Source organism: Pelodiscus sinensis, chromosome 1 (genome assembly GCF_049634645.1).
Source record: "Pelodiscus sinensis isolate JC-2024 chromosome 1, ASM4963464v1, whole genome shotgun sequence".
Lineage (NCBI taxonomy): Eukaryota > Metazoa > Chordata > Testudines > Trionychidae > Pelodiscus > Pelodiscus sinensis.
This window is the reverse complement of record NC_134711.1, coordinates 83,896,096-83,921,757: the sequence shown is the minus strand read 5'-3', so window position 1 is coordinate 83,921,757 and position 25,662 is coordinate 83,896,096. Positions and strand designations below refer to the sequence as shown.

The 25,662-nt window shown below is 40.2% G+C and overlaps 1 protein-coding gene across 9 annotated transcripts in view; it reads left to right on the top strand.

The window, feature by feature from the left end:
* Nucleotides 1-25,662, top strand: part of ANKS1B (ankyrin repeat and sterile alpha motif domain containing 1B) — an 823,383-nt gene that overhangs the window by 324,006 nt on the left and 473,715 nt on the right. The window lies entirely within an intron of this gene.

The window sequence follows — 25,662 nt, the reverse complement described above, 5'->3', positions numbered from 1 at the left end:
TATGAACCAGCATATGGAAAGCTAATAAATCTCGCCACAGCTATAAGAGCCATTCCCATTGAAAATTTCCACAGATGCCTACCAAACTCAACCCAGCCATGCTAGTTTTCCTTTTTAGGAAATATTTTTTTCTGACTCCCTCCCCCTGCCCCGCGGCCCAGATATAGAAATCAGTGCTATCCAGTACTTCTGAGCTTACAGCTTAAATGTACTCTTCTTGGTCATGACCTATTGTGACCTTCATAAAAGCCCATGAGAGAGGTTCATGAGGCTCCTCCACTTGATTGCTGGCCTTATATTTCTCTCCTTTCACAAGATGTCAGTTAGTTGTTACCAGCTTAAATACTCCTCACAAGCTTGGATCAGGCAGAAGAGAGAGGTTTCCTTTTCACTAGAAAAGTTCTGTATTTATTATTTCTTGGTACCAAGGTGTAGTGACAGCTAATACTAAGTCCCGCAGCCTGAATTATTTCCCCCTCCCATGAAGGCTGTTATGCTTATTAATGATGGGGACACAAGATGCTCATTTAGGCTGTGTCCAGACTCAGGGGTTTTTTCGGGAAAAGTAGCCTTTTTCCGAAAAAGCTTCACCTGCGTCTAGACTGCAGCCGCGTTCTTTCGAAATTAAATTGAAAGAACGCGGCTTTTCTTTCGACGGCGGTAAACCTCATTTCACGAGGAAGAACGCCTTCTTTCGAAAGTGCTTCTTTCGAAAGAAGGCGTTCTTGAATGTAAATAGGGCTTCTTCAAAAGAGAGCATCCAGACTCACTGGGTGCTTTCTTTCGAAAAAGCGGCTTGCTCTTTCGAAAGTTCCGCGTGCAGTCTAGATGCTTGCTCTCTTTCGAAAGAGGTTCTTTCGAAAGTATCTTTCGAAAGAGCCTCTTTCGAAAGAGGCTTGCAGTCTAGACATAGCCTTAGTATGGGGGAATTACAACAGCCCTAATCAAACTTGTGATATATCTGTGTTTTTCAAAAACGATGCTGAAATCCAAGACAGGCCACCTTGAAGTGTTTTTAATTGACAGAGCCATGAGATTGGCATCAGATCCCAGTGAGTCTCACTTCTTGTGTGTGGTATGCCTGTCTGCAGAAGTGCTCCTGTCAGCACAAGCTCTAGCAGCTTCCAAGTCTCATCAGTCAAAACTGCAGCTTCAATAGAAACTTTCTGCCAAAAAGGCACATAGCTTGGAGAAGGTTAGAGGTAGATCTCCAACAATGATGCCATTCAAGATTCAAGGAGATGTTGCAGTTCAGTATGGTTACCATTGAACATCTTAGTACCGAAACAGTGTATAAACAGTACAGAACATCTTTGTCAGTGAATCAGTATATGCAAACTGTGGCTACACTGGTACTGGCTCATACTGTTGCCTCTGCCTAACTCTCAATGCCATCAATCTATAGTATAGTTTCCTTAGCACTCTTTGGGACTGCTACTTTGATGCTGATTATAATAGCATTGCTGACCATTCAATCCCAGCTCCCTTTTTTGCCCCACTGCACTGTACAGTACTGACAACATACATGGTACACGGGGACCTTCAAGTTAGGCAAGAACATGGCTTCCTCTTGATTTCTTCAACACTCATATCAACAGTATCAAGGCCATCTTCATCTGTGGAACTAAATGCATCTAGAACAGTGGTTCAGTCATTAAGCCCTTGCTCTGTTGTCCCCCTGCAAGACCTAGAATGCTCCTTTTCAACATTGTCATTCTCTGAGAACACTATGAGATATTTTCATATTTACTTTACAACAGATCACTGATATTTTAGAATACTTACTCAAGCTTAAACTTTTCAGTTTTTCAGTTTAGTTGAGGTTAACTTTTTGGCCATCTAAGTGTCTATATATGTTGTATTCCAACCATTTTAAAATTTTGCTGTGCTTTTGTTTTGATAGGAGTTAAGAACTGAGTATTAATTTTGAATGCGACTCTAAACTTAAATCAAGTCTCATTATACTTATCAGGCCCAAAATTTGCATAATCTCCAAGGTCTGTGTAAAAAGTGTCTCCCCCCTTTTGCACTGATCTTGAGTACTCTAGTTGTAAAATGAATTGTCTCTTCTATGGATTCCATAATGAGCTCTTGAAGGCTGGGATCCATGCAGATTCATAGAATCATAGAATACTAAGACTGGAAGGGACCTCGAGAGGTCATTGAGTCCAGTCCCCTGCCCTCATGACAGGACCAAATACTGTCTAGACCATCCCTGATATATATTTATCTAACATACTCTTAAATATCTCCAGAGATAGGGATTCCACAACCTCCCTGGGCAATTTATTCCAGTGTTTGACCACCCTGACAGCTAGGAACTTTTTCCTAATGTCCAACCTAAACTTCCCTCGCTGCAGTTTAAGCCCATTGCTTCTTGTTTTATCCTCAGAGGCCAAGATGCACAAGTTTTCTCCCTCTTCCTTATGACACCCTTTTAGATATCTGAAAACTGCTATCATGTCCCCCCTCAATCTTCTCTTTTCTAAACTAAACAAACCCAGTTCTTTCAGCCTTCCTTCTTAGGTCATGTTCTCTAGACCTTTAATCATTCTTGTTGCTCTTCTCTGGACCCTCTCCAATTTTTCCACATCTCTCTTGAAATGCGGTGCCCAGAACTGGACACAATACTCCAATTGAGGCCTAACCAGCGCAGAGTAGAGCGGAAGAATGACTTCTCGTGTCTTGCTCACAACACACCTGTTAATACATCTCAGAATATTGTTTGCTTTCTTTGCAACAGCATCACACTGCTGACTCATATTTAACTTGTGGTCCACTATACCCCTAGATCCCTTTCTGCCATACTCCTTCCCAGACCGTCGCTTCCCATTCTGTATGTGTGAAACTGATTGTTCCTTCCTAAGTGGAGCACTTTGCATTTGTCTTTATTAAACTTCATCCTATTTATCTCAGACCATTTCTCCAATTTGTCCAGGTAATTTTGAATTATGATCCTATCCTCCAGATTAGTCGCAATCCCTCCCAGCTTGGTATCATCTGCAAATTTAATAAGCGTACTTTCTATACCAGTATCTAAATTGTTGATGAAGATATTGAACAGAGCCAGTCCCAAAACACACCCCTTGTTATGCCTTTCCAGCAGGATTGTGAACCATTAGTAACAACTCTCTGAGTACAGTTATCCAGCCAGTTATGCACCCACATTATAGTAGCCCCATCTAAGTTGTATTTACCTAGTTTATTGATAAGAATATCATGCGAGACTGTATCAAACGCCTTACTAAAGTCTAGGTATACCACATCCTCCACTTCTCCCTTATCTACAAGACTCGTTATCCTATTAAAGAAAGCTATCAGATTGGTTTGACATGATTTGTTCTTTACAAATCCATGCTGGCTGTTCCCTATCACCTTGCCACTTTCCAAGTGTTTACAGATGATTTCCTTAATTACTTGCTCCATTGTCTTCCCTGGCACAGAAGTTAAACTAACTGGTCTGTAGTTTCCTGGGTTGTTCTTATTTCCCTTTTTATAGATGGGCACTATATTTGCCCTTTTCCAGCCCTCTGGAATCTCTCCCGTCTCCCATGATTTTCCAAAGATGATAGCTAGAGGCTCAGATACCTCCTCTATCAGCTCCTTGAGTATTCTAGGATGCATTTCATCAGGCCTTGGTGACTTGCAGGCATCTAACTTTTCTAGGTGATTTTTAACTTGTTCTTTTTTTATTTTACCTTCTAAAATTATCCCCTTTCCACTAGCATTCATTATGTTAGGCATTCCTACAGACTTCTCAGTAAAGACCGAAACAAAGAAATCATTGAGCATCTCTGCCATTTCCAAGTTTCCTGTTACTGTTTCTCCCTTTTCACTGACCAATGGGCCTACCCTCTCCTTGGTCTTCCTCTTGCTTCTAATGTATTTATAAAACATCTTCTTGTTTCCCTTTATTCCCGTAGCTAGTTTGAGCTCATTCTGTGCCTTTGCCTTTCTAATCTTGCCCCTGCATTCCTGTGCTGTTTGCCTATATTCATCCTTAGTAATATGTCCTACTTTCCATTTTTTATGAGACTCCTTTTTTATTTTTAGATCATTCAAGATCTCGTGGTTAAGCCAAGCCGGTCTTTTGCCATATTTTCTATCTTTCCAACACATCGGAATAGCTTGCTTTTGGGCCCTTAACAATGTCTCTTTGAAAAACTGCCAACTCTCCTCTGTTGTTTTTCCTCTCAGTCTCGATTCCCATGGGACCTTACCTATCAGCTCTCTGAGCTTACCAAAATATGCCTTCCCGAAATTGAGATTGAGTGGGCAGGGACTGAGTTGGACAGGGAGAGAGGAGAGGACTCATGATCTCTCCCATCAGATCCACAGAGATTCCCAAAGAAAGATAAAACTCTTTGAGATTTATTGCTTTTTCATACCCTCTTCCCCCCTACCTCCACAGTGGAAAAGTCCTTTAAAAGGTGGTTTTTGCCTTTTGTGATATCCCACAACTGGGACTCACTCCACAAAGAGGCAAACCCCATTATTAAATTGAAGAACATAGAGAAAACACCACAAACGCTTCCAGGTTTTACAGTGGGAAAGAGAAACTGTGTCCTTCACTTTGGAAGAGTGCATACAACTCCCCTGCCATCCCACGTGGGATTATATTTCCAATGTCGGGGAAGAGCAAGTGGAAAAAGTAAAATGGAAGCCCTGCCACATGTTACATATTTTATTTACCTTTCAAAACCAACAAGAAAACTTAAAATAATTGTTAAAGACTCCCCTAATCATCTTAAATGTGTGTCACTAATACCTGGAAGATTGTGACAGCAGCTGATTTTTTTTGGGTCATTTTTCATAGTAATAGTATTTTAATTTCCCTGTAGCATTAATTTCTCTGTAGCATTAGGTACAAACAGTGTTTTCTTTTGTACCACGAACTTGTTTTTCCTTCCCAATTATTTTTCTTGGGCAATCCTAGATATTCCAGCGACTGAAATACAAATTTTTTTTTCTGTGACTATTTGTATTGTTATGCTATTTCTGCAGATCTCACAGAGTTTAATTGTGACTGCTCAGTGCTTGGAGACTTACTAAAAATGATAGCAGTGAAACCAAGAGACTTACAGTACTACTGAAGTATTCATGTACTGTTATTAATTTTTATTGCAGAAATGCAGAAAGACCTCACTAGTATTAAGGGTCCCATCATGCTTAGGCTCTGTACAAACACAAAGGAAGATATCTTTACCCCAAAGATTTAATTTTGGAGACATCTTTTGAAAGGATTATTATATTCCTGATAGGAAGATCCAGAGTTTTTCTATATCCTTGTTCCAAATTGTACACTGCCAACAACAGAGGATAATAAAAATGTGGTATTGTTTTTGTATGATCATGGACAAAATGTGCAGAGGCATACCATCCTTTTGTATGGTTGCCAGATGTCCTCTTTTCAATCTGAATACCCAGTGAAACAGAGATCCTGGTGGCTCCAATCAGCACCACTGACCATGCTATTTAATGTTCAGTTGGTACAGGGTTGGCAGGTTCCACATGGCTCCCTGGAAGTGGCAACATGTCCCTCAGCTGAGTTGGCTCCTAGGCAAAAGGAGGGCCTTGATGCACTGCCCCTGCCCTGCCCCAAGCACTGGCTCCACAGTTCTCACTGGCCAAGAACCACAACAAAGGGGAACTGCAGGGGTGGCAGTGCACAGAGCCTCTTGGCCACATCTATGCGTAGGAGCTGGGAGACATATCACCGTTTGCAGGGAGCTGTCCAAGGTAAGTCAGCCCAGAGCCTTCTCCCTGCATTCCTATACTCTACTCCCTTATATCTCCAAACTCCATCTTGGAGTCTGCACCCCTTCCTGCACCACAGCCATGTTCCCCTGCTAGGAACCCCCTACTGCACCCAAGCTACCTCCTATAGTCTGCAACCCCTCCTGCTTCCCAGTCCCCAACCATGAGCCCCTTCACATCCAAACACCATTCTATGCCCTAACCTTGTACCCCAGTTCAGAATCTGTTCCCTCACTCCAAACCTCTCAGCCCCAGACTGGTGCTCCCTCCCGCACCCCAAACTCTCATCTCTGGCCCCACCCCAGAGCCAGCACTAGCCTCCAGGGCACATCTCAAAATTCTCATACTCAGAATACTGTCCCTTATGAGACAGTATGTCCAAATCACAATCTTTCATAAACAGATCTCTAACCTCTTAAAGAAAAATTAATTAGGTCTTATATACATATATAACACAACACATGCATTATATTCTCAGCCCATCTATTACATTTCCATAAACCCAATGTACCAACTTCCTAGAAAGTACAAGGTTTCCTGCACATTGCTGTCATGGGACTCTTTAGCTCTCACACCAGTTCTCTAGGCAGATTAGCACGACACTATGATTCTTTCAGAATGTTTAATCTCCTGCTCTGATATTCTCAGTATCAGCCTTGAGTTTACCAGAGAATGCAAATGGCACCTTTCTACATGGATGAATAACTAGAGGGACCTGCTTGTTTCTCCAGATGGTATGTTCATCCTACAAACAACCCACCCCTTGAAACACATCATGATATTCCCAAAAGAGTACCTCACAGCCAGGTTCAGTATGATCTTATTGTGAGAGCATCTGTTTTAACCAGATTGAATTTCTCACATGCAACCAGACCTAAAATTGGTGTCAGCTCTTTGGCACTACAATGAAAGGAGCCTGTACATGATTTATGGTTGATGCTAGCAAAGCACTTCCATTTTGCTGGTATAATTGTTCCGGAATAACAAGTGACTTTTATTTTTGTTGGTCCAAATTTTGATCTTATTTTCAGTCTCTCATAAACTTATTCAGACAGAATATTAACTTGAACTCCTGTGTCCAGTTTCAGTGGAATAATTGTTCCATTCATTGTCATAGGCAGTATCCAGTACCTCTCACCAGGCTTGCTAGAACCCAGTACATGTATGAAAAACTCCTCAACCAGACTGATTTAACTGAATAAACTTGACTTTTCTGCACTTAGGGTCTGTAGAATTTTGCAAAAATTATCATTTTCTGCACATTTATGACAGAATTAAGGCCCTGGTATGAACCACACCTTCCACATGATCATCTTCCCCCAGCATTTTTTTTTTTATAGCTAGCTTTTCCATTCTTTGATTTGACCTATTCTGGCTACATTCTTTTCTATGAAATACATGAATTTCTCCTGGTGTATTTGATTCATTGGCGTGTGCTTTCACAGTTTCTTCTGGCCTGCATATTTGGAGAGTTTTTCTGAAGTTAAGTATCCTTCATCTAACAGTCTCTCTCTGTTTGCCTTTAATGGCACAAATGATTCTCTCTCTGGCCAGTTTCTGTCAGCTCACCAAAATCACAGGTTTTACTTGATTTCCTTAATTCTGTGACATATTGCTCTATGCTGTCATCAATTTTTCTGCATGCATGTAAAAATGTCCCTCTTTCAAAGGTTTCATTCCTTTCTGTTATGAAGTGTTCCTCGAATTTAGTCAGTATTTTAATTATGTTCATGCTTTCATCTTCAAACTTAAAAAGGTTTTTTTAAAATATCCAGTGCTTCCTCCGCAACAACATGCAATTCAAATTTCTTGTATGAATTTTTTTCCAGTTCTCTGCAACGTTGTCTGACAATTGCAGACTGGATGGAAGATCAAGTTAGGCTATTATTTACTCACCAAATATATGCAAAAGCCTTGATGCCTCTATTCCTGGTGCTCCATGTGCTTTTCTAGTGCCTCCTTTTATCTCTGTTTTCAGATGCAAACACAGAAATCAATTTCAAAATGACAGCAGTTTCTTCTTATTCAGTTCTTGTGATCCCTTGTAATGATCTTGGGGTTCATTAAATAACAAAGCAGTAAATAAAAAAGGATTACAATTTTAATAAAACAAACTGGAGAGTTACTGTAGTGAACTGTTCCACATAGTCATGCAGTGTTCCCAACCTCCACTTCCAGATTACACCTCCAAAATTCCCCATTCACCACACTCTCCTTATTGAGAGTTTCCAAATCATAGTCTTTCATAAACACATCTTTATAGTCCTCTTAAAATAGATCAAATATTTTGCCATGGTGAGAACATACTTTCTTCCTGAAGCTAGCTCTTCTGTCTACTGGGCACTGGCACATGCAGGGTGTATCTATGCAGCAGGGCTTAACTCAAAATAAGCTACGCAAATTGAGCTACATCAATTGCGTAGCTTATTTCAAAACTGGGAGCGTCTACACAGCACTTATTTCAAAATAGAGCACTCTTCCTCCAACTTCCCTTACTCCTCATATAATGAGGGTTACAGGAGTTGGAGTAAGAAGTCCTCTAGTTTGACAGTATTTTGACATTATTTCAAAATGACTGCCTGCTGTGTAGACACAGACTGTTATTTTGAAATAATGCTAGTTATTTTGAAATAAGGTTGCTGTGTAGACATACCCTGTGAAGACAGAGTAGCTATGCATGGGTGCGTGGGCATCTACTCACACAGAACAGCTACAGAATTGGGAATCATCTTGATTAAATTGAATTCCATCAACCAGATCTGCATGGAAAATATTGTCCCATTTTGATTATTATCTTTATGTAACTAAGATTCTGGCTTAACTTGAATATGGTTAAATTGAATACATTGTGGTTCAGAAAGTTGATAGTTATGACTAATTTGAGTAGAGAAAAGTCTGTTTCAAGGTTTAACAAACTGAAGAGATTAAAATATTATTGCTGGATCCTTAAAATCAATCTTTCTCTTTCTGTCCTGTCTCTCTCCCTCCCTCCCTCCCTTTCTCTTATATATACACATATTCTTGTTTATTTAAAATATACATATGAGACCTATCTTTTTACTGTTTTTGCACTTAATTTAGTTAAAACGTACGTGTTACTAAACATTCAGGACTAAAGTGGATAGATGGATCACTGTTTCATAGTAAACTAGTAAGGCTATGTCTACACTGCACGCTTCTTTCAAAATAACTCATGTTATTTCGAAATAAAGTGTGCTGCTACACAGCAAGCCCATTATTTCAAAATAATTTCAAAATAACGGGCTTCTTACTCTGACTTCTATAACCCTTCTTTCACGAGGAGTAAAGGAAGTTGAAGGAAGTGTGTTCTTCCTCTGCCTTCCTGCTGTGTAGACAGCGTCAAAAGGCGAGTTAAATGACTTTGACTTCAGCTATGCAATTGTGTATCTTAACTCTACCGTAGCCTGCAATGTAGATGTACCCTAAGAGAGTGCATTTTCTGATACCGTCTAATGCTCAAAATCATTGAATGTAAAATGTTAGTTTCTTTAGTCTTCTCTAAATTGTTTATTTCCTTTGATAAAGTAATTAGCATCTAGAAAAATATTGTCATATATAAGAGAAAAGTGTAACTTTTATTCTAATTCTTAGTAATTACTAAGGCCATTAGCATCCAAGGCTGGCTTCCTAATTAATTCTGCTTGTAATTTGCCTTTCTGGGTATTAAATGTTTGTGCCTAAAAAGAAGAAGAGAAGTAAATAACATCTTTGCTTCACCTACAGGCATATTTAAAAAAAATATTGGCAAATCACTAACACTCTTCACAGCAAAACCACATTGGTGGGAGTGAGTTAATTTCTGTTCTAATATATTGTGAGTAATAAACTTCTTCCAGTGGGCATGCTTTTCTTTTATTCTTCCTGTCAGCTACACTGTATTCTAAATGATACATGATTGTCAAGTGCCACTCCTAGCTTTTGCAACCCACACAAATAAATACACCGAACACAGGTGTTTGGATTTAAGGTCACTGTCTGCAAGACTTTTTGAATATGAACTCCTGCAAAACACTTTGATAGAACAGTAACTAGTACAAAGTTGTGTCATAGCAAAGGCGTTGTTACCCTTTTTTCCTACCTTTTTGTGGAGAAAAATAGGCTTGTTAAGGGCAGGAGTTCTCAAACCTGTACCACCACTAAAGTCTGTCATTCCCAGTTTGAGTTTGGCTTTGTTGTGCTGTGCTAAATTCCTTCCTACACTACAAAGTAGACACTGCTTTTAAAGTTGTGACAAAACATGAAAAAACCACTTACCTACACCCAGTCAGAAACATATCTGAAACAATGACTCCTTCAGCATATGAACCAGCATTCTTTCACATGCTAATAAATCTACCTTTTAAACTGCTATTCCCATTGAAAATTTCCTCAGACAGGAATAATGCTGTCAAATTCTTCATGGCCATGCCCATTTTTCATGACAGAATATTGATTCCTGCCCCTGAATAAAGTGATCAGTGCTATCCAGTATTTCTGAGAAAAGATCTTAAATGTCCTGAATATTAGACAACTTAAACCCTGTTTGGGTAATACCCATTATGACCCATAGACAAATCCATGAGGAAGATCTATAAGGTCTCTCCACCTGTTTGCTGGAATTTTATTTCTCTTCCGTCACAGTGTGTCAATTATTTGTTACCAGCTCACAAAGTCCCCTCAGACCCGTGCCAGCCAGGAGAAGAGGGGTGGTAACAGGGAAATACTATATACATGTCAAGTCACAATGGAAAGGTAGCTCTGAAATATTTGGTTTCTGGAGACCTGGAAGAGCCTTTCAGTTGCTGCAGATTACCAAGCAGACTTCTAAAAGTGGTAAAAATTCACTTGATTCTTATAGCGCAATCTGGGCAAAATACCGTAGTTTTTGTTGCAGTTTAGCAGACATTTTTGTGTCACCCTTAAGAAGTGATACAAGAGAATGTTGAGCATTCAAAACCATTTTTGTTTTATCAAGTAAAATAATCACTAATCCCTGGTCTACACTAGGGAGTTATTTTGAAAGAATAAGTGGAGTGTCCACACTAACCAAGTCCATTATTTCAAAATAATGGACTGGTTATTTAAAAATCTGTACTCCTGCTTATATCAGAAAATAATGCTTATTTTGAAAGAGTTATTTTAAAATAGCATTAGCATGGACACTCAGCTGCTGCTATTTCCATGGACACTGTAATTAACAATATTTTTTTCCTTCTCTTTCCCTCCTCATCCCCTCTCTTTCTCTGCTATTTATGTGTCCCTGGACCCCTTAACTCCATTCATCTGAAGAAGTGGGTTGTGCCCAAGAAAGCTCATGATACCATCTACATTTTTGTTAGACTCTGAGGTGCTGCAATACTGTTTGTTGTTGATTAAGTTTATTTATGAAAATAAAATGGCTTCTACAATGTCACTACAAGTCAGTGAAATTTACAGCAAACTTGAAGCTGCTAATTGCTATCCATACATGTAATGAGGGATAGAGTGAGAGGAAAGAGGTGGTATTAATCTCATTTTACACATGGGAAACAGGGCCCCAAATCCTTAAAGGTGTTTAGGCCCATAAGTTACATTGATTTCACTAGAAAAAAAACCTTAAAAAAGAGTGTTCCTGTAGCCCCTCAAAGACTAACAAAAAATATAGTATCATGAACTTTCGTGGGCAAGGCTTCTAAATGTTTTAGAGGATCTGAGCCAGGGAGATTATTCCTCTGCACAATGGGCAAATGCCTTAGGGTACATCTACACAGCTGTACTAAAGCCAAAATAAGCTATGCAACTTGAGCGATGTCAATTGCAGGAGACGGTTAGAGGTGTCAGAATAAGAAGTCCTCCAGCTCAACATTATTTTGAAATTACGTTGAAATAATTGCTTCAAGTGTAGACGCAGACTATATTATTTCAGAATAACTTTAGTTACATTGCTGTGTAAACATACCCTTATGGATTAGAAATCTCCTGAGTCCCAATCCGGGGCCATCGCCACAATACAGTCTTTCCTCTCAGGGAATACCTAACTGTTATAGTGTGTCTTATTTTATTCATCAAAATTCTTTAGTGTTCTGCATTATATCACAAAGATTTCAGTATCACCAATAGCAACAGTAGCATATGGGAAATAATGTTCCTTTTCAGCAGAGAAAACATGCGATTGTCACAAAAGCTGTGCTACATCAGTTTTAGAACAAAAGCATTTTGCCATGGTGCACTGCTGGAATCTTGACCAGGTATGCTCTATTACTGCACATTTTAGCATTTTAGTTTTTAGGGGCATCTCTGTAAATTGAGCAAGTTCACATATTTTGGACTATGGTATTTCTTACTTCTATCACTTCTTGGATTATATTAGTACCTATTTCAGCTATAAAAATATTCAATGCAGTTGCTTCTGAAAGTATGGTAAAATAGCTTACTTTCTTCACTAAATGTGATTTAAATAAGTCAGAGTTGGATACACCCTGAACATTTTTTTATATTTTCAGTATAATTAAGTAGTGTGTTGAAACATTTCTTTACGTTGTTTTTAATTGTTCATGAAAAATTATTGGATTTGACTTTTATAGGAGTCACGTAATTCCTTCAAAGGATGGTCTTAGGTCCATAGCTGTTTGCTGACACTAGCTAGCTAATTACTTTGAGGCACTGGTGCAATGATGTAAAGGATCAATCATATATATAGCACTGGGCACAGATATTATGAGTAGTCCTACTGTATCGAATGGAAATAACCATGGTAGGAAGCACTGAATGCAATGTAATTATGACAGTTACACCAGTTGAGGATCATCTCCCTGCAGGTTCAGGCTCCAGCTTTCTCTAAATCAGATTACAGATATTGTTGAGTTTGGCTTTTAACCCCCAAACATATTTACATTAAAAATTAATTACTAAATTAAGCAATTATTATTAAATACAGTGATTAAAATAATTACTAAGCTCCTGAGAAATAAATAAATAAATAAATAAATAAATAAATATATATATATATATATATATATATATATATATATATATATATATATATATATAAAATAGTGAATAGTCATTTGGAGGCATATCTCTCAAATGTCACTAATTTTAGTCCCAACGCTACCTATGTTCAGTACTAATCTAAGAACCCTCAAAATCATTAGAAGTTATACAAAGAATTATTTTCTGTAAAGGAATGAATCCTATACACTAAAGCTTCCTTGGTGAATAATTTTTTATGTCTGTCACCTTGGTCCTTTCTCATCTATTATATCCTTCATTTGTAAAACTGCAGTAGATATCGTACTCAAATTGAGGGATCGCCAGTGAATGAATGAAAATGAATTTTAATCGTGTTATTTTGAGCATTGAGATTGGAACACAATGAGATCCAATATTTCTCTTGGATATCCCTTCTGAACATAATTCTATTGTTTCTCACAAATTTTTGCATTCCTTTCTTTTTCATTTTCAATTTTATGTATCATAAGGGAGTGGAAATCAGAAAAGTTTCTATGGTATTTGAGTAAGTTTCAGAAACTTGACTGTGTGCCATCACTGATAGACTGGTTTATAGACTAATAACTACTAATTAAATTTCTCAGGAAACTTGGATTAGAATCAATGCCCTGCAATAGACTGTTCCTAGAAGGCAATAGGACTCCATATGAGTTTATGGAACCAGCTATCCAAATACCTTTTGATATGGGACCAATGTTTGTGCTATTTATATTTTTAAATCCTGATAAATGTAATGGAATCTCTGATACATTATGTATAGGCTATTAAGAAAAATAAATAAATGAATGAATAAATAAATTCTGATTACTTGTCTCAACATATTTACTCATTAGAGGCCTTATTCAACCCCCCTGGGAGTCTAAGAAAGACTTCCACTGAGTTGTAGAGGGCTTTGGATCGGATCAGACCTAGTACAATAACATTATATGGATGGCAGTTTCCTTTTCAGGTCAGGTTGGTTTTTTTTTTTTCATTAAAAGTACTAGAGACAAATGTATGTGTTCACAAACACTGCGGGCACAATTCTAAGCCTGACTGATATATGGACATATGTTTGAAAAGTTTCTTAAAACTGGGTTTTGTTGGATTGGAACACTTAACGGATGAGCCACAGGATTCTGCTATACTCCGTGTTTAAATTTGCATTCCTTCTGTGTTTCTGAGGTTGAAGATCAAAATGGGGCATTTTAGCACAGGATATCACTTCAGTTTCATATTCTAAAAATTGCTTTGAAGTACATGCCAGAAGCAAAAATTATTTCTGACCTTAGATTAAATAACTCATTTTCTGCAGCTTCGTCAGATATGGAGTCAGTAATTGCTAAAGAAAAAATGTATTTTTAAAAGAGTAATGTAAGAGCCCTAATGCCAGCTTTAGCATTCAGTACATTATGTGCTAAACTGCGGCATGTAGTCACAAGTACTGCCCAAGGAGAAACATCAAGGACATTACGTCTTAGGCAGGTGCAGTCCACTCCAGTGCTGTTTCACATTTATGGGAGCAGAGGCTGTTACAGAATGTTTCCTCTCACATGTGAACCCCATTGTGCAGGCTAGTGCTGGAAAAAAATATAGCCATGAACTCATTCTCCTGTCCCTAACTTTTTGACAATCTTCTCAGTTGCACCATGGGGCAAGAACAGGTGCAGTCGGTCTCTGCACTACCAAGAATACAATTTGTACAGTGATTGCCATTGTGTGGTGTTCTTGAGCTACAAGGGCTTCTAACCCTGATTAACTGAGCAAACACCCCACTCAGGCTGACCCTGTATAGATTTAGAATGATCCCTGGAGATCTTTGAGTCCATAAAACATTTTGGTGGCTTTTGGCAAGAGTAGAATTACATGCCATTTGAAAGGAAATGTTATACGCGTTGTATCTCCCTAAACTGGGACTCTCTGGTCTGACAACAACCGTGGTCTGGGAGGACCATGGATGTTCCTGGACTAGAGAACCTAGGGCAGGGAGGACAGTGGTGGGCAGGGGGCTCAAGCAATGCAGGGAGCACATTGCTAGGGGGCTCAGGTGGTGCAGGGAGTCCCAGGATGTGGCCAGAGCCTGGTGGCAGGGGGCTCTGGTGATGTAAGGAGCCCCATGGCAGGGGACTCTACCAGTGCGGGGAGTTCTGATGATGCAGCCAGAAGTCCCGAGGTAGTGGCTCAGGAACTGTAGGGAGCCCCATAGCATGGCTGGGAATGTGGTACTTAAGGAGAACTTAGGTTTCTACAGGAAGCACATCGCTACAGGGAGTAGCTCTGTACAAGACACTGGTGGTGCAGCCAGGGACCTTACCTACCAGCTCTCAGAATTTACTAAAATCTGCCTTCCTGAAATCCATTGTTTTTATTTTGCTGTTCTTCCTTCTACAATTCCTTAGAATCATAAACACTATGATTTCATTATCACTTTCACCCAAGCTGCCTTCCACTTTCAAATTTTCAACCAGTTCCTCTCTATTTGTTAAAATCAAATCTAGAACAGCTTCCCCGTAGCATCTTTCTCAACCTTCTGAAATGAAAAAAATTGCTTCCAATGCAGTCCAAGAACTTGTTGAATAATCTGTGCTCTGCTGTGTTAGTTTCCCATCATATGTCTGGATAGTTGAAGTCCCCCATCACCACCAAATCCTGAGCATTGGATGATATTGTTAGCTGTTTAAAAAAAGCCACATCCACCTCTTCTGCCTGGATAGGTGGTCTGTAGTAGACCCCTAGCATGATATCACCCTTGCTTTTTTAACCCTTTTTACTTAACCCAGAGACTCTCAACAAGTCTGTATCCTATGCCCATCTCAACCTCAGTTTAGGCCCTGATGGCCACTCTGGGCACGACCAGGAAAACTTACTCTCCTCTCCACCAGCCCCGGAGTCATTAAAGGGGTAGATTCTGGCCACAGTGCCTGTGCCAGCTCCAAGCCTGCCAGCCCAAAGCCAGCAGTGGCCACCGGGGCCCCTGATCTAGTGGCCCCAAAACATGAGCCAGCAAGCCACTGGCACCCAGCCCTTCACTGCTCCCCAGGAGCAATCTGCCAGCTTCCAGGAGCCTGCCAGGGGCTGGAGAAAGTGGGCGCCTTCCTGGTCCAGGGTGGAGATCATGGACCTTATTCAGGTTTGGGGGGATGCCCCCAACGTCCATGATCTCCACACTAGACAGAGGAATGTGGCCATCTATGGCAGGATAGCTGCCAGCCTGGCCACCAAAGGCCACATGCGAACCCAGGAGAAAGTTTGCATGAAACTCAAATTGGTCCGGCAAGACCCCCAACCCTGAACCCTGAGGTTCCCCTCCCCTTTCTTCCCTTGCTTCTCCCTTCCAGCTCCCTCTTCCCAGGTTTCCCCCTCCCCTCTCTTCCTCTCTCCCACTTCCTTTTCCCAATCTCCCCAGAGTTTCATCTCCCTCCCCCAGTTTGTTCAATAAACCCAGTTTCTATTTTTGAACATACGTGTCTTTTATTTGACATCAGGAAGGGGGGCTAGGGAGGGGTAAGTGGAAGGACATGAGGGAGAAATGGGGCATGAGCCCCCAGTGGGGAGGACCAGGGAGGCTCTGAGGGCTCCTCGGGGTGGATGTTCTCCTGCAGGGCCAAGGGCCAACCCGGTAGCACCCCAGGTGCTCTGCTCCAGACTTCCCCAAGTCAGCCACTGCTGAAACTGACCAGCGGCTGACTCAGGGAAGCCTGGGGCAGAGCAGCTTCAATTGTCCAGCTGCCTAGAGCACTTCCGGCTTCCAGGTGGTGCCGGACTATCAGGAGTGCTGGACCACTGGATGCCGGACAACTGGAGTTTTTATTGTATTAGCAATATATTTGCCCTCTTCTTGTCCTCTGGAATCATTCCTATCTTCCATGAGTTTTCAAAGGTAATCATTAATGGCACAGATATCTCCTCAGTCAGTCTGCCTCTTGAGTATTCTAAAATGTATTTCATCAGGCCTTGCTGACTTGAAGACATCTAACTTGTCTAAGTAATTTCTAACATGTTCTTTTCCTATTTTACTCTCAGATCATGCCTCATTTTTTTGGGTGTTCACTTTGTTACACATTCTTTTGTGTTGCTAACCTTTCTGTTGAAAAAAAGAAACAAAACCATCCTTTTGCACATCTGCCATTTCCACATTTTCAGATATTGTCTTTCTCTCCTCATTGAGTAATGGGTCTACCCTATCTTTGATCTTCCTCTAGTTTCTAATGTATCTGTAGAATGATTTCTTGTATCCTTTATGTCTGTAGGTGGTTTAATCTCATTTTGGTCTTGGCCTTTTTTATTTTGTCCCTATATGCATTTGTTGTTTGTTTATATTCATCCTTTGTAATTTGGTCTATTTTCAGTTTTTTCTAGGATTCCTTTTTCAGTTTCAGATCATTGAAGATCTCCCAGTTAAGCCATACATCATATTATTCCTATGCAGTGGGATGGTTTGTTCACGTATCCTTAATGATGTCTCTTTGAAAAACTTCCAGCTTTCTCAAACTGCTTTTCCCCTTAGACTTGCTTCCCATGGGTTCTTACCAATTTCCTGAGTTTTTTAAAATCTGCCTTCTTGAAATCCATTATCTTTATTCTGCAGTTTTCCCTCCTACCACTCCTTAGAATCATGAACTCTATCATTTCATGCCTCCAGATTTCCAGGATGAGCGAAAAGAATACCGGCTTCTGTTATATGATTTAGAATACCATGTATATGAGAGAGTGATAGAAATGTAGCCGTGTTAGTCTGGTGTAGCTGAAACAAAAAACAGGACTATGTAGCACTTTAAAGACTAACAAGATGGTTTATTAGGTGATGAGCTTTCGTGGGCCAGACCCACTTCCTCAGATCAAATAGTGGAAGAAAATTGTCACAACCATATATACCAAAGGATACAGTTAAAAAAATGAACACATATGAAAAGGACAAATCAAATTTCAGAACCCACAACAGATTTTTTTTTCTTTGCTCTATCAGTAGAAACATGCAGTTAATATCTGCTTCAATTACCTTTATAACTGGAAATGACCACATGAATTTGCTTTTGGAAAAAGATAATTACTAAGGTTGTCTATGGTAACAGACTCCATGAATAAACAAAACACAATTAAGTGTAATCCCAAATGTAGTCCAAGAATAGTTCTTCAAATATTTCCCATAACTAGATCAGCTTACCGAGAATACATATTTGTGATAGAGAAGGATTTTGTAGAAACTGTGCTTTACTGATAATGTGCAGAGTTTCAGAAAATCAAGCTAAATGTGAACATCTCCCAGATGGTAAAATTTCACTCCAAGGAATTTAAATTGGTACTCAAAATGTCATTGTGTTCATGAAGATTCTTTTGCATTTCTGAAGTGAAAGCTGCAATGTATTCTAACCACTATCACTTATTAGAAAGAAGAGTAAATGTGCACAAAAATTGCAGATGTCAATTTTCCTTCCTCTTAAAAAAAAAAAAAAAAAAAAAGGCCTGTAACATCTTCTTTTTCTATGTTGCAATCTGTATCGTGAAACATTACTTTGTTCTGGGAAATAATCATCAAAAGAAAAATCTTTGTGAGGCAGAGATCAGCACTGTTCCATTATGGACAGATTTCTTTCCTCTTAAATACCACCTGTCACAATCTCTAGAAGTAGGTTTTGGTCCTAATAAGTATTTTTAAAATCAAATGCTTTATTATATGGTTTGTAGTACTGAGTCTACATTTGATTACCAATAATCATTGAAATGCCATTTAAGAGTATGCTCTAATCTACTATATATTTTAGAGAGTTTGTCAATCTGTCTGTTTGATCAAGAACTCCTCCTAAACAGTAAGAGCTGGGACCACCAAATTGGGCATACAACTTCCTCTTATCATAATTTAAAGCAACATAAGGGTTTGGTTGTGCCAGGAAAATGGGATGTGCCTGGAATGGCATTGCTTCTCATAAAACCAAACAGAAAACAGACATAATCATCAAATAAAGTAAAATCCTCAAAACTGTCATAAGTGAATGAATATTGAAAGAAACTGAACCAAGATGAGCCAGAAAAATAAGATGAACATAGAATAGGATTCTTTCTAAATACATCTTACAGAAGAGAGATAAAATGGAGAAATTTGTATTAGTGCTCTGTTTTGACTCAGATAAGTCAATGCTTAAGTTTTGAAAACTAGAAGACAATGTTATTGGAAACCAAACTGATTATTGTCCTTTTATGTTAAAATATAATGAACCATAAGAGTTTATAGGCATGAAGAAAACACTTGATGGCATTCCCAATTTAAAAATTTCTAAAATTAATTTAATACAAAATAAATTATTATTGAAGAATATAATCATTTCAATAAGGTATGTATATTTTAGTTTATTTAAAAAAATAATTGAGTTAAGGACCCAAACAACACTGGGTAAATTTGCTAGTAGCTAATATTTTCTCTTGCCCTAAGGTTTTCTACCTTTCTTCTGATTCCTTGTCATTTTAATACTTATTCAGTAAGTATTCTGTTTAGCTATATTGTGTTATAACTGGTGCAGGGTTTTTTTTAAGTTTTGCACATTTTTGACATCTCAATTTTGATACATGTATTATTCTATTGGTGAGTCAATGCAAAATAAAAATGATTACTTGATTAAAATATTGAAATGTAGAGCTTTTACTTTGCTGAGTACTATCCAGTATTGACAACTAATTCATATAACAGATGCCACTTCTGTCTCAAAATCAAGCTAATTATGTTGAGAAATATTAAATTATTTTTCAAAATTGAGATCTTTACAAACTCTTCAAGAAAAATGGAAAAGATTGTTCTGAAGTTAAACAGATATTTTTGTGACCCCCTGCATTGCTATGTCTCATTTCTCACATTTTTTGCATAGTTCATTAATGTTTTGTGAAAAATAATACTATACAGCTGTTCTTTTATGTCCCATGTTTTGGCTATGTAAGGAAAAAGCTATGGAATGATCACGCTTAAAAAAATCCAGATTAGCAATTAAATATATCTAAAACATAATAGTGTAATGTGTTTGGTGAACCATCAAACATCCCATACACAATTGTTTACTGTTCCATAGTAGCTCCAGGAATGGCTTGTGTGGAAAGTATTATGAAAAAACGTGGTGGTTTTCTCTGTATGACACAAAAAACCCTTGTTAGTTTTCATGTGTCTTTCATATCTGTTCTGTTCCTCTCTTCTTCCTGCTTATGTTTTCCGGTTAGTTACCTGGTCCTTCTCTCCACTGCCCATGACTCTCTGCCACTTGGTTCTCTTCTTCCATAGATATTTCTTTCCTGACTGACCTCTAATCTTTTTTGTACTCTGGCTGCTTTCTTCCTTTCTATATTGTTCTGGCAGACTTTCCTCTCCTGCTGCTGACTGGCAACTCCAGTCCCATCAATTCTTGTTTCCTCTTCTTCTCATTGTGGTTGTTGTAGCAGCATCTAATGGAGGCAGCTAAGGTAGATTCTCCCCTTTGTTTCAGGCAGCTAATATAGAGACCCAGACACATTTTTCAAATGAAGAGCCACATGACTAGTAGAAGCAGTTACAAATGAGAAGAGCTAGCACCATATCACCTGCTAGTTCTCAGCAGACTGCGAATGGTCATTGTTACCAGCTCTTGTGACTGATTACAAGCCTTGAAATATTTGGTCCCAACTCATGGAGTCAAGCAATTGTGAGAATTTCAGCATTCATTTGGAAAAAAACAAACAAACTGGCCCGAGGTAAGAGAGAAAGAGAAGCCAAAATGTAGAGGTGGATATGTACTAAAATACATATCTATACCCTCGATTGTTGGAGAAATTTACTTCCAGAATTTCTAAAAAGTCTCTTTCAAGAAGGAACACTATCCTAGGGTTCACATAACCACAAACAGCAATGCATTCTGAATGGAGTTCTTAGATAAATGTAGCTATCAGCGTAGTTTCCCAGGAAGTCTTCCTTTTAGGAAATAATCACTGAAAGATTTGGAGAATATTAAACTGTTCAGGTGGGAGCATATTCACTTTTTGGAACTGCAGCATATGCTGGCACCAAGTCACTGTAAATAAAAAAACCTAAGATTTTTTTCAGGGATGAAACAATTACTGCAAAATAAATATATTAGAGAAACATTAATTACTAAGTGTTCAATCTTCTTCCCATTGATAATTGATCATTATTTAAACAGCAGTTGGATCAAGCACAAAAATAATACTTAATATGAAAAATGAATTTACTGTACAAAAGCATTGCATTGCTACCTTTGCTCTCACTAGTACTGACACAGCCAGCCAGCTCTAAAAGGCCAGTTAAAGGATTAATTTTCCAAGACTATATGTTACTGTTGTCTTATGTATGAAGCGAAAGTAAAATAACACAGAACTGGGGAAGGCAATAAAGTGCATGGGTGGGAGTGGGAAGAAAGAGAGGGAAGAAGAAATTATGGCTGTTGTTGATTACTTTCTCCTATTCCGAAAAGCCACAAAAAGTACAAGTATTTCCAAAAGTTCCCCAGTGCACAGATCGAGAGCAGACAAATGCTTTGTCCAGACCCCTCTCCTTTTTGGAGAGGTTAGTGTCACATAGGAGACCTAAAGAGCCTGAGCTGATTTTTTTTTTCAGTTCAGTGGCTGAAACAAAAAAATCTAAAAATAAATTGCGTGTTAAACAAAATGATTATTTTGGTTTTGGGTATGTTTTTGTGGTTACTTTAAGTGAAATGTAGATAAATGCATAAGTGAAACGTCACTGAAATGAAAAGCTGCCACATTTTGATTTTTTTAAAATTCTTTCCTATTTGGGGAGAAGGAGAGGATTGCATTATGTGCTGAATTTGACTTAAGTTTTCAAAAGGTTTCAGTCAACCTGAAACTGTTTTTTAGCAAATAAACTATTAGTTGAAATTTTCTTTGCCAAGCTTTAGTTGTGACTGAACCCTACACCGAGAACTCAAGCGGGGAAGCTCCTAGTGCTCTCTCTCCTCTCATGCACCCATTCAGGACCTGGACAAAATCAAGCCCATATGAATAATTAGGGTTTGTCTGTCTAAAATATCTCTGTTATTGTAACTGAAGGTGATATATTCTTCACTTTCTTACCAGGACTGTCATGGAATTAAATGAAAAAAAAAAAAGTTTGTTATAGTGTTATGGTTGTGCCTTTCCAGAATGTTTAGTTCAGCAAAATTCAAACCTCAGAAAATCAGGAAATATGGAGTTATGGTAAACATCCACGTAACCTTAAGTCTGCCCTGCAGAATTTGGAAATAGTCAGTAGGAGTTACCTACACAATCCTGAACTGTTTGAATGAGAGAAGATGGAGACTAGTTAGTGGAAGATTTGTTAGAAACTGAGAAGTGTATGGTCAGACTTAGTGATTGGAGTACAGGCAGTCCCCGGGTTATGTACAAGATAGGGACTGTAGGTTTGTTCTTAAGTTGAATCTGTATGTAAGTCGGAACTGGCATCCAGATTCAGCCGCTGCTGAAACTGATCAGTTTCAACAGTGGCTGAATCTGGACACCAGTTCCGACTTACATACAGATACAACTTAAGAACCCCAGGCATCCCCAAGTCAGCTGCTGCTGAAACTGATCAGCAGCTGATTCCAGGAAGCCCGGGGCAGAGCAACTCTGCCTCGGGCTTCCTGTAGTCAGCCGCTGGTCAGTTTCAGCAGCGGCTGACTTGGGGACGCCTGGGGCAGAGCAGCTTGGGTGCTGCTGGGTTGGTCCAGTAGCGCCAAGGAGTGGTGCTGCGGGACCAACCGGCAGCGCCCCACCTGCTCTACCACAGGCCCCTGGCTTTGCTCCGCGTCTCCTTGGTCTGCTGGGGGGGGGGGCACTAGCTGCATCCCCCCCCAGCAGACCAGGGAGACGCGGAGCAAAGCCGCGGAGGACCCGGGGCCGGACCCGCGGCGCTTCCAGATCAGCTGGAAGCGCCGTGGGTCCAGCCCTGGGTCCTCCGCGGCTTTGCTCAGCGTCTCCCTGGTCTGCAGACAAGGGAGACACTGAGCAAAGCGGCGGAGGACCCGGGCCGGACCCGCGGCGCTTCCAGATCAGCGCCACGGGTCCGGCCCGGGTCCTCCGCCGCTTTGCTCCGCGTCTCCCTGGTCTGCTGGCTCTCCCAGCAGACCAGGGAGATGGGGAGCAGCTTTTCTCGCCCCGGAGGAGGCGGGCAGCGGGACCAGGCGTCCCGCCGCTCCAGTCCTCCGGAGCGAGAAAATCCCCGTTCGTAACTGCGGATCTGACATAAGTCGGATCCGCGTAACTCGGGGACTGCCTGTAGTCCAGTCATTGAATGGAGCCAGGAACCAGAGGAAGAGTCAAGGAAAGAGCTGGAACAAAGCTGGATCAGGGACAGGAACGGTCTGTCAGAACCACCATGAGGTGGGGGATACTCCTGACAAGATAGTAACGATGCGCTTACTGGAGTGGCTGCTCTCATTGGGAGCTTAAATCTATGGCATTAGGATCACCTGGGTAGAACTGTACCTCTAGATCATGGGTAGGAAACCTTAGGCCCGGGGACTGGATATGGCCCTCAGCTTGACTGGATCCATCCCTAAGGCTCAGGCCTAACCACAGCACTGGGGAGCCCATACTGGTGCTCCAGCCCCCCTGCTATTCCCCTAGAGCTGGTGTGCACAAAATCTACTAGGATGGGCCCCCTTGGCTCTGGTGTGTGAGAGGATTGAGGGGAGTGTCTTTCTCCTTCTCAGTTGTGGGCCGCAGTGAGGGGTTTTTCCCACTTTTCACTTGTGTGTGTCCCCCAACTGATTTTTCTGTGTGTCAGCGGTCCCCAACCTAAAGAAGGTTCCCCACCCTGCTCTAGATTGTCTGAATCCTGGTTGATTGACATTAGGTCCTCAAGTAATCAGGCTGAGTGATGACTCAACAGGCTCAGAGATGATTCAGAGAGCATCACAGAGCTGTGGTTGTGATATGAGGTGAGCAGGGTTCATGGCCATCCCCCATGTGCAAGTAAAGGAAAGAGAAGCATATGTATGTTGAAAAACAAGTCTCCATCTTTTATTGCAAATTATGTAGATTGTCTCATTAAAGAGGTACTGAATCATCAGTAAGTTAGTGAGGTATGAAAGCAGTCTCTGGGTTTAATGATGGGTAAATGAAAGTATAAAGTTAGATGGTATCTGCCCTGGACCATTGTATAATGTTGTTACACACCAGGAAGAGGTGCTGCCATCACCTCTAGAGTTGGCTGCAAGTTGCTGGTAGATAAAGTTATCCCTCTGCATTTGTGACCATTTGGGAAGTTTTTGCATGAAAGTTATATGACTGGCAATTACAATTGTTTAGTGTAGTCCCAGATCTCCTGGGAGGCAATTGTACTCTGTACATTTCTGATTGCAGATTGTAAAGCATTGTGCAAATGTGCTTTATTAGTTTTTCTTCTTTTATTGGAACAGGGTGCTGGTAGGACAAGAGGTTTTTTATGTTTTTGTTTCTACAAACTTGGAAGCAATATAGTGGAGAAAACTGAGAAGTTAAAGGATAAATGGAAGAAAAAAATTAACTGAAGTACAGCTAATATTTACAAAGAAGCAAGAACTGAGCCTTATAGCCAATGTACTTAAAGGGAAATATTTCTTCCTTTATTTCCTTTAAAAGTTGAAACAAGACCATTCTCTTTTGACCAGACATATAAAAGTTGGATTGACAAGAACAGTAGAGGTATCTATCCAAATATTAGCACCATTCATTCTCCCCTATTGTGACATATCAGAAGGTTAAGAAGTCTCTCAACTTCCTGTAAAGGCATAGGTTCAGAATCCATTTCAAGCAGCAAATAGAACTATGATATGAAGCTAAAGTAAGAAGCACTTTTTTTTAGAGATGCTAATGTTATGACTTCTTTTTGGTGGAAATTATTATACACAAAAGATTAGAGTCTCAATGGAGCATGTATGAATATTTGAGAGAGTTTGTCTGTCTGTCTGATTCTATCTGTCTGATCAAGAACTTCTCCTAACCGGTAAGAGGCAGGACCACTAAATTTGATGCACCACTTCCTTTTATCATAACTTAAAACATAGCAAGGGTTTGGTTGTGCCAGGAAAATGGGATGTGCCCAGAATAGGATTGCTTCTAATAGAACAATACAGAAAATGGTGTCAGGCAGGTGAAAGAGTCTGACCAGGGTGTACCCTCCCACCTTCCAGGACTGCCTCAATCCCAAGTCTTTCACCTCCCAGACACCATTTAGGGAGGGTAGTAGGGACTGAAGCTCCCCTCCCAATTCATAAAGGAACATTGCTGGCAGTTCCCCTTCATCAGGGAGCCAGGGTAAAGTGCACAGAATCCTTCTTTCCTTAGCTTGTCTGGGGAGCACAGAGGGCAGATGAACTTGAACCTGCCCCAGATGGGGGACATGCACCCCTTCCCCAGCTGTGTCCACAGAGAGGTGCTTGTCACCTGGCCCTAAGCTGCTGCAGTGAGAGAGCACTGGGGTAGTTCTGTCTCCCTATGGTAGCCTACATACTGAACCCCTCATCCTCAGCTTCACATGAGCCTCCCACCTCCATGTGCCCTTTGTGGGGGCTTAAGCTTCCCCCCAATATGTATGGGGACATTGCTGGCTATTCCCTTTTGTCAAGAAGCCAATGTAAAGTGCACTGTTTGCTGCATTCCTTATTCTATCTGGGGAATGCACGGGGCAGATATACTTGGACCTGCCTGAGCTGGGGGACATGCACCCTCTCTCCTGCTGTGCCACCTGCAGCAGCCATGGAGAGGTGCTTTCTTCCCAGCCTGCATACTGGACTCCTCGTTCCCAATCCCACCATTTTATTTTCTAACTCGGGGTAAATTTTCTAGAATATATAATATAGACATGTTCTACTGGGAGATTGATCTATCTATCTATCATCAGAAAAAGTATAAAGGAGGGCAACAAAAATAAGGGGGAGGGGGTGGAAAAGCTCCCATCTGGGAACATATTTAAAAGACTAGGAC